We start from the raw sequence: 13,181 nt of genomic DNA, 5'->3' as shown, positions 1-13,181 counted from the left end.
TGCCATTTAAGGTTTACATTGTGTTGGTAGAAGTCTTTGTTACTCTGGAAAAAGGTGATTCCCAGGTATTTAGTTTCTTCTTTTATTTTTATTGTGTTTAACAATGGTATTAGTGAGATGAGTTTGGGTGTTTTTAGGGGGAAAATATTAGTTTTATTAAGGATTAGTTTGTAGTTAGACATAGTCGAGAAATGTTCAATTGCAGCTATTATTTTGTTTATATCTGAATTTGGTGTAGCGCAGTATATGTTCAGATCATCTGCAAATAAAGTGAGGTATATTTTGAAGTTGTGTATTGATGGAGGATTGTGATATGTATTTTGTTTAATGTATAGAAAGAGTGGTTCTAGGTATAGGTTAAACAGGAAGGGCGATGGTGGGCATCCTTGTCTTGTTCCATTTTTTATTAGGATCCTATTTGACCAAGTTTTATTTATACACAGAGATGTGTATGGGCTGCTATAGAGAGTTTGGATGATCTGAATGAAGTTATTGGGTATATTAAAGTAGGGTAGTGTTTGGAGTAAGAATTCTAGATTAACCTTATCAAATGCCTTGTGGGCATCCACTACCATTTTGTAGATGTTGATATTGTATCGGTTAGCGTAGGATATTAGTGCATCTAATGTTAATGTATTGTCACTAGTCTGTCTATGTGGTGTAAAACCGGATTGTTCTGGGGAGAGGATTTTTTTCTATCAGATTTTTCATTCTGTTTGCAAGTATAGAGGTAAATATTTTAGTATCTATATTTAAGAGGGGGATGGGTCTGTAGCTGCCGGGGTTTTTGGGGTCTGTGTGTTCTTTTAATATAAATATAGTTTTAGAGGCATTAAAGTGGATATCATTTATTTTATAGTTTATTATGTAATTCAGTGTATAGTATAGTAGTTTGGCTATCAAGGGGAAAAATGCTTTGTAAAATTCTGATGTGAGTCCATCCGGACCCGGAGCCTTATGCACTTTTAAGTGTTTGATTGTTGTAATAATTTCACTGATGGATATCAGCTCAGTTAGTTTTTTTGTTGGTCTAAATTGAGTTCAGGGAATTTCAGTTTTTGAAGAAAAAGAGTTCTATCTTCCTTTGAGGTTTGTAGTATTTGTACTCCATATATTTGAGAGTATAGTTGTTCAAATGTTTTAATAATGTCTTCATTTTTTGTGTAGTTTTTGTCTCTGTAGTTTATTTCTGATATATTGGAGGTATTTTTGTGCTGGCAGATAATTCTGGCCAGAGCTTTAGATGGTATTTGAGCTTCTTCTGCGTAAGTGGCTAACATTCTGGCTTCATAGAAAGATAGGTTCCTGGTTTCTAACATATATAGATCCCTTTGCAGTTTTAAAAGTTCTGCTTCTGTTTGGTTTTTAGGGTTATTTATTAGTTCTTTTTCAAGATGCTGTATTTTCCCTTTCAGTATATGCTCCTCTTTCAGTTGTATCTTTTTATAGTATGCTGCTTTTTTGATAAACAATCCTCTGATTTGTGCTTTGGTTGCAGCCCATTCTATGTCAGTTGGTACTTGGGAGTTAGTGATATTTGTAAGAGCTATTTTTAGTATTGCTTCTGTTTCTTTTATTACATCCATTTTGGAAAGTAAATTAGGGTTTAATGACCAATTATGACCCCTATTCTCTAAATATATCTTTTTGTCCCAGTTAATGTTCATTGTGATTTTGGAGTGATCTGTAAAGAACTTGGTATGTATAGTTATTTTTGGGTCCATGTTAATGAATATGTCAGAGATTAAGAAGAAGTCTATCCTTGACCACATTTTGTGGCATTGCGAAAAGAATGTGAATTTCCCTGTTTTATCTGCACTTTTCCCAGGTTTAAAAGGGTCATATAGTTTGAAATCTTGTTTGAGTTCATTAAGGGCTAATGTGGCTTGTTTATTATGTGATTTGGTCAGATTAGATTTATCCTTTTCTGGGTTTTGATATGTATTCCAGTCACCTCCAATCACTAGGTAGTGATCTTTAAATTGGTTTAAGGTTGGATATAATGACATAAAAAAGTGTTGTTGGTTATTACAGGGTGCGTAAACATTAAGTACCATTATAGGTTTTGGTATTGTAGGACTATTAAATGTTATATAGCACCATCTTCCCTCCTTGTCAGCTTTGGTTTTAAGTATTTTTTCCTTAAATTGGTTTTTAATTGTTATGACAGCCCCAGTACTGTTTGTTTTCCCCTCTGAAGCTATGATTTGACTTATCCATTTCTTTCTGCTAATTTCTGCCCATTGATCTGCAGTCAAGTGCGTTTCTTGTATTAGTATGAGGTTGGCTGTGGTTTTTAATGTAAGGTGTAAGAATAGTTTTCTTTTCTTCTTGTTTTGGAGCCCTTTAACATTCCATGATTCTATTTCCCAGATTTATTTATTAGGTGTATTCCTTAGATATGCCATGTATATTAGTTTTGTTTTGTTAGTTTTGTATGTGTTACTGTGTGATGGTTTAGGAAAGCATCTATTTATCCCGTCCCTACACTGTGCCTAACCACTATATCCCTGGACCAGGAATAATCAGGGGGGGGAGGATGAAGGTTCATTATATGGTTTACCTTTACGTCTAATCTTGGAATGTGTTTTCTTTTTAGATATAGATTTACTCCATAGTATTCCCCCTGTGTTACTATAAACAATGTGGACAAAGCTGAACAAACTAGTTCCCTCAACAAACACTGCTACTTAATATCCCTAGCCTCTTCCAACATATTATTTATACAGTGACAGTATTGCATTTAAGGTACAGCATGTATTGTTTTTGTCTTGTGACTAATTCTTTCTAAATTTTTAAAACAGCATATTAATATACATTCCTCAGTAAATTATAGCAATCTGTGTACCATAGTAATATTGTTAAACAATCAATCTTGTCATTTTTACATTTTTCTCTCATTTGACTTCTTTTTCCTCCCCTTTACTTATTCAGGTTTCGGCCTTCTTTGGTGCCTATAGTGATGTTTTTCCACATCAATCTGTGTGGGTTATAAAATATATACTTGGCACCTATTTAACAGAAGTAGGAAGCATAGAGACAAAAAAAAAAAACAGCTTAGCCAAACAGTCCTTCTGCTATAGTTGACATATTAAGGCTATATTTACATTATCCCAGGATTGTTAGGTTATTTTACTAATTTCCTGAGATTACTTCTCTCCAGGATCTTTTAACACATTTCTAGTATTTACATAAAACATTTAACAATTTTTTTCCCTTTTTTTCCCAATATTAATCTATGAGCTAGCATAATTCTGACAGTTTATTTCTTGCCTATTATTTAAGGCTGGATTTTCATTCACCTACATAGTACTGGGTGTACTGTTTTAGTGAATGGTTCAGTTCAACAGTACCTTATTTCTTCAAGGTTTTGCTTGCAGGTTGGTTGACATCTATGGTGCAGCTTTCTTCTTTTAGCTGGTGCAGATCAATTTTCATTTTTCAGGCAGTAAAATTCTTTGGAGCTTGCTGAAATCCATTTTTTCTGATTGTTCGTAATAAATCCCTCAAAAGCCTAGGGGGACTGAATTTGCGAGCCAATATCCGAGATGGGAACTTCCTTCCTATATTCGTGCATCGGAAACAGCAGTTCATTTTTGCTTCCTACCCAGGCTGTACTTCCTTTTCTGTGTTCCTCATGGCTCACATCAATGATTTAAGGGCCTAGACAGCAAGGGGAAGATTTCAGAGTTGGTTCCCAGCTAGAGTGCTCGTGAATGGGGTCGTTTTTTCATCCAAGGGTCCTTTATCTTTTTTTGTGGATTTATTTCACTTCTGAAGGTGGAATTTGCTTGAAAACAGTCAGGAATGTCTTTCTTGCCTCTTTGGGGTTAGCAACCATGTATTTAACCTCTTTGATGTAAAAGATTAACTGATTTGGATATTTCATCTGGAATTTGATTTTTTTTTTCTATTAGGAACCTGCAGTATGGAGATAGTAGTTCTCTTGCTTGTCTTATTTGCATTGGGAGGTCTTGAGCAAAGGAGATTTTATTATTATTCCAGGTGAGTGAGCCTTTTTTTCTTTGCTGCCAGTATGATTTTATTTACATCTTGGTAGTTCAATATTTTAATATAGACAGGTCTTGGTTTCAGTGATGTTTGCATTTCCCTCAGGGCTCTATGGGTTCTCTCTATTGTTATTTGCTGCATTTCTTCAGATTCCTCTAGGAGGGAATTTATTATTTGCTTGATTGTTGGTATTAGATTGTTATGAAGTACAGTTTCAGGTATTCCTCTGATGATGATATTGTTCCTTCGAGATCTTGCTTCCAGGTCTGTTAATTTTGCTTGTAAGTTTTGTATTTCTTTGTCATGGGCATCAGTTTTTTGAGAAATAGAGTCTATTTTTATTTCATTTTCTATTATTTTGGACTCAGATTTTTCCATTCTGGATATTATTTGGCTGAATGAGTCACCAAAGGTTTGAAATTGTAATGATAAGTCCTTTAATGCTTTCTAGATAGGTAATAAGGCAGATTGTATGTCTTCCAGATTAGCTGGCTAGTCTGTCTTGGATTTATTTGTATTTTTAGAGTTGTCAGTTTGTTTAGTTGTCTTTTGTCTTTTTGAAGTTGTGTCTTTCTCAGGTGAGACTAGTACTGAGAATTTGGTCTTAGTTGTTGTTTCCATATTATTTTCCTCTTTTGACATCTTGCTGTATAGTGTTTTACCAATCTTGCAGTCAGATGCAGGGCCTTAGTAGCACATTGCTTAAGCTGTTATTCAGAAATCTTAGTTAATCCTGCTGTTTCTGAGCTGAATCTGTCAATTTTTCTTCCTCTTTTGTTTGCTGGATGATATTAGCAGTAAATATCTACAGTTATTTCTGTATTATTAATTCTGCGTTGCCTTCTGGGTTTGTTTTAATTCAGGGTATATCGAGACCTAGGTGATAGCAGTGCTCACAGAACAGCGGCCATTTTGAACTCCCGGTATGAAACATTTTTAAAAAATGCATACATATATAAATAATTATGCTAACATTATTATGCAAAAAATTATTAAAACATATAGTTCTGAAAAAAACATTTAACCTAGTCTATATTAAATTATAGCCCTCATTAACTAGAACTAGAAAAATTACCTATCAAATACTTTTAATTTTAACTTGCTTGATATGGAAACTGTGTCATTTAAAAGTGGGGGGGAATATGCATGAAGACCTGCCACCACATTTCTTTCTCTTCAAGGAATACCTTCCATGGGCCACCACATTTTACTTGTTGTAATATTACAAATTTAAATGTATGATCGGGGAAAGTTTTGTGTGCCTATATAGTGCATTTTTCTCATCATGTTGCTGCATTTCATATCTATGCTTATATATCCTTTGAGCCAGTTTGCATTGAGTTTTGCCTATGTAAAAGGCTGGGCACTTGGTACACATAGCGGCATACATGACTGCTTGAGTATAATAACTATATTTACCTTTAAACTCAATCATTTTATCACATATAGTAATACTAGTAGTTGGCAGAATAAAATTACATTGGTGGCACATACCACATGGATACATCTTTCCTTCTAGTCCCGCATCTGTGGTTTGCTCCAGGAGGCCTTTGATATTCCTGCTCTTTCTAAAAACAAAGTTAGGTTTCCTACCACAAATCCCAGCCAAGCTGGGTTCACTCAATAATATAGGCCAATTCTTATTAAGAATGTCCTCTACAATATGACTCTCACTGGAAAAAGTGGATACAAATGGACATGAAGGGCTAAAATTCTGCTGGGTAGCAATTACCTGAGAATTATCTAACTCAGTATCCCCCCTATCATGCTCATAGTTGTCTCCAGATAAGCGGGTACCATCCCCAGATGTAGGGGGGCAGGGAATATTCCCTGCACACCCCAAAATGGGGTTATAAAAACCACTGTGTCATTTTCTTATAACCTCTTGTTTGATATTGTATACAAGACTGTCAGGATATCCTCTATCTAATAACATCTGCCCCATCGTGTCACATTCTTGCAAAAAGTCTTCAAACTTTGAAACCATGCTTACTAGTTGGCCCTTAACTATACCCCGTTTAACGTGCATTGGATGATTGGAATAATGTAGGATACTGTTAGAATAGGTGATTTTTCTAAATATAGTAGATTTTAATCCCCCATCCTGTAATTTATTTATCTTAACATCCAAATAGGACATTTCCTTTTCATCCCAGGTGTGTGTGAACTTCAAAAATTCCATGCTGTGTTTAATATAATCAATAAAGGGGCAATATCCTCCTTAGGTCCCTTCCATGCTATTCATAAATCATCCAGGTACTGTAAATATAAGGAACAATGCAAAAAATAGGAGGAAGGGAATAAAAAACACCTTTCCCACCATAACATTGCAATGTTCGCAAATAAAGGATCACACGCTGATACCATGGCAATCCCTAGCATTTGAAATAGTGCCCTTCATAATAACTATAATTGTTCTTCAACATAATGTCCATAAGTTGTACATACAAGTTAATCTTGTCTTGCTCCAACCCCAATTCTTCAAATAAGAATTCCGAAAACCATTCCAATCCAATATTTTGCAGGATACAACTAAACAATTCCTTGACATCAATAGTTATAAATGAAACACTTTCCCCCGTAGTTTCAATTACATTACATTTTTCCAGAAAATGCCAGAAATCGCGACAAATGTGAGGGATTCTCAACCACTTGTCTTTTAGATGCCTGTCCAGATATTAAGCTATGTAACTGATTTTAGACCACCCTGAATCCACAATAGGGTGTAATGGTGGATTAACTAAATCCTTGTGGATCTTAGATACCCCAAAATTAACTGGGTTTTTGGGAAGTCGGTTGTCATGTAGTTATACTCGTCTATGTTAATCTGATCTTGTGTTAGCATATCTAACAGATCACAATCTATTTTCCGACAGGCAATGTTGACTTCGTTAAGGGAGGCTTTGCAGTAAGTATCACTATACAAGACTTTAAACATGCTTTGCACATAGACATCTTTATGTCTAGACAGTGGTATTATCCCCATTTTGGGGTGTGCAGGGAATATTCCCTGCCCCCTACCTCTGGGGATGGTACCCGCTTATCTGGAGACAACTATGAGCGTGATAGGGGGAACACTGAGTTAGATAATTCCCAGGTATTTGCTATCCCGCAGCATTTTAGCCCTTCATGTCCATTTGTATCCACTTTTTCCAGTGAGAGTCATATTGTAGAGGACATTCTTAATAAGAATTGGCCTATATTATTGAGTGAACCCAGTTTGGCTGGGATTTGTGGTAGGAAACCTAACTTTGTTTTTAGAAAGGGCAGGAATATCAAAGGCCTCCTGGAACAAACTACAGATGGGGAACTAGAAGGAATGATGTATCCATTGTTGTATGTGCCACCAGTGTAATTTTATTCTGCCAACTACTAGTATTACTATATGTGAAAAAAGGATTAAGATTAAAGGTAAATATTGTTGTTATACTCAAGCAGTTGTGTATGCCGCTATGTGTACCAAGTGTCCAGCCTTTTACAGAGGCAAAACTCAACGCAAACTGGCTCAAAGGATATATGAGCATAGATATGAAATGTGGCAACACAATGATAAAAATGCACTATATAGGCGCACAAAACTTTTCCCCGATTATATATTTAAATTTGTAATATTACAACAAGTAAAATGTGGGGATGGGGGCCCATGGAAGATATTCCTTGAAGAGAAAGAAATGCGGTGGCAGGTTTTTCTTCATGCATATCCCCCCCACACACTTTTAAATGACACAGTTTCCATATCAAGCAAGTTAAAATTAAACGTATTTGATGGGTATTTTTTCTAGTTCTAGTTAGTGAGGATTTAAATTTGATATAGACTAGGTTTTATTTTTTTTAGAACTATATGTTTTAATAATTTTTTGCATAATAATGTTAGCACAATTATTTATATATGTATGTATTTTTAAAAAATGTTTCATACCATGTAGGTTTAGGCTATTTATTGTACGACACATTTTCTGATTTTAGAATAGATACATGTATTTTTTTATTCTACAAAGTGATTTATATGAGATGCTTTTTTAGCTGCGTCATGCATTTTGGTTAGCACAAAAAGTTTTTCTTTTTTTTGAGCTCATTAAGTTTAAGTGGGGTGTGACCAATTGTGACCCTGATGTTTAAATTGCTTTGCATGCAGTTTTTACTTGTCTGAAGAAGTCTGGTTATATATACCAGACGAAAGTGCTTACTTCGTTTCATGTTTTAAATAAATTTTCTTGTTTGGATCAGTGGATTTCAACCTGTTTTACTTTGTGTGAAGGTTTGTCCCAAATAATAACTGGTGTCAAAATCATGACAATGCCCTCTGAGAACTGATCCAATTGTTTGGCATTTGGGAACTTGTGTGTACAGTTACCTAACTTTTGACCAACATGTGTCCAGAGTCATAAGAAAGCCTTTCTGTATTGCACAGCTTATAAACAAATTGACTGTGACTAGATCTAGAGATGTTGTTATCCCCCTTTACAAATCTCTCATTATGTCAATCATTTTGTATAATGCCCACTTTGGCATGCATCTGTCCAGCCCCATGCAACAATTGGAATACCTTCAGAGATACCTTACTAAAAGGATACAGGTCCTAAACAATAGGTCTTGCATGGACCACCTCAAAGATTTATTACTATACTCAGTATCCTATAGAGTGCTTAGAGGTGACATGTCTGGCATACAAAGCATCCTCTGACATAATACAGATGGACCTACTGAACATCAGCAAGTCAAATGGAATCAGAAATACTCATTCCAGGTATCTAAATTGAATGTTGTGGCGAGATGGATATATATCACAGAGGCTACCACTGTTCTGGAACAAACTATCCATAAAAATAAAGCAAAGCTCATCCATCCATATTCAAATGCAACTTGAATCTAAGGATGGGTAATAGAAAATATACTCCAGGATTTCCCTTCATGCCACTAATGGATACAGGCAGTTCCTAAATGCTGCATCCCTTACATGGCCCCCTCAAATTATCTATGGTTTGATCACAGTTGTTCTCACTAGGGATAATATACAATTATCAGCCATGGGGATAGCTAAGACCAATCAGAAAATGATAATTCAAGCACCAAAAGGGAATTGGCTAAGCTTAAAATGTCCTCCAAATGAACCTATGTTGTGGATGCAAATAGTTATAAAAATAAAATCACCTTTTTTAGTTCACTAAGTGCCCCTGTCACCCTCCCCCAGTCTTTAACAGCTTCCAGCACCTATGGAGGGGTTGCCCATGTAGCTGCAGCACAGATATTATCCAAAGGAATTCTGGCCTGAATGGCAAAAGATGTAGCTAATGCTCTAGTGCAATGAGCCTTAACTTTAAATGGGAGATCTCTATTGTTTGATGTATAGATGAAGGTAATACATTTTGAGAGTCAATAAGAAATGGTAGTTTTTGAAACAGGCATAACCTTTTTAGTTTCAGAAAAGGATATGAACAATTGATCAGATTTTTTAAAACCTTTTGTCCTATGCAAATAGAATCTGAGCTGTCTGTGCATGTCCAGTTGATGTAGTCTGTATTCTGCCTTGTTGGCATGATTAGAGAAAAACACTGGAAGTTCAATAGATTGATTTATGTTGGTTGAAGAATAGACTTTAGGTAAGAAGGACGGATTAGTACGCAAGGATACCCTATCCTTATGAAAAATCAGATATGGTGGTTTGATAGATAAAGCTTGTAACTCTGATACCCTTCTGGCAGATGTTATCACAACCAGAAAAATAGTCTTCCAGAAAAGGAACTTGAGGTCTGAAGATGATGAGGGTTCAAAAGGTGGTAATGTCAAATGATATAGGACAAAATTTAGATCCCAAGGAGGAAGGTGTTCCTTAAAAGGAGGTCTTAGTTAGGAGGCACCTTTCAAAAAGGCTCTACACAATCTATGTGACATTAAGTTAGAAGAAGGGTCACCAGTGTGGAAATTTGAAATTGCAGCAAGTTGTACTCTACTGGTTGCTGCAGCTGAACCCTGTTGGAAAAGTTCTGCCAAGAAGTCTAAAATAGAGTGAATGGGCGCAGAAAAAGGATTTATGTTTTTGTTTTGAGCCCAGATAGAAAATCTTTTCCAGTTGCTAGCATACAGTCTTCTGGTGGAAACTTTGTGAGAGGACATCAATATATGTTTAACTGATGGAGTGAAATTTTGAAGCCTGACTAAATTGGGAAGTGGAGCAGCCAAGCTTTCAAGTTGAGGGTGTGGAGAGAAGAATGAAGAGCACCTGACATATGTGTCAGCAGGTCTGGAACCAAGGCTTCTCCTGAAGATGAGATCAAAGGAAGGGGAACCAAACTTGACGAGGCCAGTAAGGGGCAATGAGAATCATCCTGCTTCCCAAGGATCGTGCTTTCTGAATGACTCTGGGTATGGCAGGAAACGGAGGAAAGGCATAGAGTAGTCCCGAGGGACAATCATGAACAAGTGTGTCTCTCGGTGTCTCCCCAGCAGGGGAACTAGGGTAAAGTAGTTGCTGCACTTGGCATTCATGGGAGTGGCAAAAAGATCACAGCAAGGCTGACCCCATACTCAGAATATCCCTTCTGCTACATTCTGATTCAGAGACCACTCATGAGGTATTAGGATTGCCCTGCTCAGCTTGTCTGCTATCACGTTGAACTTCCCCAGGATGTGCATTGCTACTAGAAAGCTTTGGGAAGAAACTGCCCATTGCCAAACTCTCAGGGCCTCGTGACAAAGGGGATAGGATCTAGTTCCCCCTGCTTGTTTATGTACCAAGCCACCGACATATTGTCTGACTGTATAGCAATCGTTCCCAGAGGGAGAGAGTCATGGAGTGCTAGCAATGCAAGAAGCACTGCTCTCATCTCTAGTACATTTATGTGTAAGTGAGTCTCATGTTCCTGCCATATACCTTGGACTGTTCTCCCCAGATAAGGCCCCCCCAACCTATCTGGGAAGCGTCCGTGGTCACTGTAGCTAAGGGTTGTAGAGGAACAAAGGTTCTCCCTATAGCTACATGGTTGGAGTGTATCCACCATCTTAAGTCCTTTTTGCATGATTCTGTTATTCTGATCATATGAGACATGAGAAGCTCTTGAAGAGACCATTGGGCGAACAGAAGACATTGAAGGATCCTCATGTGCATTCTGGCAAGGGGAACCAGTGTTATGGTGTTTTAGTGCTGAAACTCTGTCTGCCGGAAGATGTGCCATCATAGAAACAGTGTCTAGATCTGCACCTATGAAGGTAATATTTTGACAGGGCGACAAGGCAGATTTTTGAAAGTTGACTGTAATGCTCAATAAATTGCAGGTTTCCAAAGCAACATCCCTGGCTTGTTGGAGTAGATGCTTGGTGGTGGCAGTTAGGAGCCAGTCGTACAGATAGGGAAACACTCAGAATCCTAGAAGCCTCAGGTGAGCTGTAACTACAGCCATGCATTTGGTGAACACTCTGGGGGGCTGTAGTGAGACCAAAGAGCAGCGCTCGGAACTGATAATGACTGGCTCCCAGCTGGAAGCGCAGATACCTTCTCGATGCCCTGTCCATTTTTATGTGGTAGTAAGCATCTTGGAGATCTATCGTGCACATCCAATCATCTTTCCCTAAGAAGGGAAATATAGACTGCAGTGTCACCATTCAGAACTTTGACTTCTTGACAGATCTGTTTAATTAACTTAGGTCTAAAATGGGTCTCCAGTTCCCTGTTCTTTCCGGCACCAAAAAGAATCTTGAGTAAGTTCTGAATCCTGTTTGGTCTGCAGGGAATTCTTGGATGACTCATTTGTGCAACAACTTTTGAATTTCTACCGTTGCTTGCTCCCTTAGATTGGGATTGTTCTGGTCTGAGGGACAGAGTGGGAATTAAGGAATGGAGTATCCTCTGGATATTATTCTTACTACCCACTTGCCTCTTGTGATAGTATGCCAGGCTTCTGGGTACATAGATAAAAGTCCCCCAACTGCCTCCAGAGTAGAGCAGTTGGGCCTCCTTTCAGGATTGCTGATAGGGACGTCTGTGAAAGGAATCACAATCACCCTGGTTTTGCTGATCCCTCTGCCTCTAGGGCGCCAGCTACCATTGTTACCTCCCCCTCTAACTCTGGAGAAGGATTCACCACGTGCATCCTGGAAACCTCTCTGGGATCTTTTGAACCACATTTTCACACTCTTCTGACCTTTGGGATAAGGTCTTGAAGGTACAGAAAAACATACTCCAACGGCAGAGAGAGTTTTACTTCTTGCTCGCACCGGGTGAGGGTGTCTTTCACTTTAGGTCCAAAAAGTGATGAACCGTCAAATGGGGCATTGGTGAAAGTTGATTTGAAGGGCTCCACAAAATTGCACAAGCGCATCCAGGAGTGTCTCCTAAGGGAAACTCTGGAACCCGCTGCGCTGCTCGCTCCATCAGCTGTGTAGGAGATCAGCCTCATGGAGGAGTTGACAATGGAATTTAAGGTGAATAGCTGGGAAGAGATCCTCTCGTTGACCCCCGCAGCTAATGAACCTTGTAGAGTATCTCCTAGTTCCTTCAGGAGATCTCTCTGTAGCCATGTGAAAAGAGTCAAGTAGTTCAGAGACTGAAGTGTAAAGGTTGCTGATGAAAAGACGTGCTTCCCATATCTGTCCATCATTCAAGAGTCTTTATTTGGAGGATAAACAGATGAGGATGTCTCTAAAAGTTCTTTCTTGGTGGCCGCTGCCACTACCATAGCATCTACAGGCATGCCCTTAGTGATGAAATCCTTCCCGGCAGGAGCTGATAAGAATTTGTTTGGCCTCCGAGAGACTGGTACCATTGTGTCAGGTGACTCCCACACCTTTCGACTGACCAAGTCCATTAACTCATCGAAAGGTGGAGACACCCAGGAGGCTGAAGGTTGAGATCCAAAAGCCTTCAGGTACACTGACTCCTCATCAGAAAGGGTGGTGGCTTGCCAGCCAGCTCTCTGCTTAAGGATCTCTAGAATATCTGCAAATGAGATATCATCAGAGGATGACCATGGGGACCCTTCTGACTCCTTGAGGTCAGTGTCTGAAGTGACGGACTCATTTGGAGAGTCTACATGCTTCCTCTTGCAAGTTCTCTTCCAAGAGGGCTCCTCAGAGGTGTATTCTGGGGAGGCCTCAGAAGAGAGGGGTTCACCTGATGGGGGATCCTGAGACTCTGGATCTCTGGTGTCCTGTGGAATGGGAGGTGCCAAGACAGT

This window comes from Protopterus annectens, chromosome 9.part0, assembly GCF_019279795.1.
Source record: "Protopterus annectens isolate FY-2018-M chromosome 9.part0, PAN1.0, whole genome shotgun sequence".
Classification (NCBI taxonomy): Eukaryota; Metazoa; Chordata; order Ceratodontiformes; family Protopteridae; genus Protopterus; species Protopterus annectens.
Note: the sequence above shows the minus strand (reverse complement) of the source record.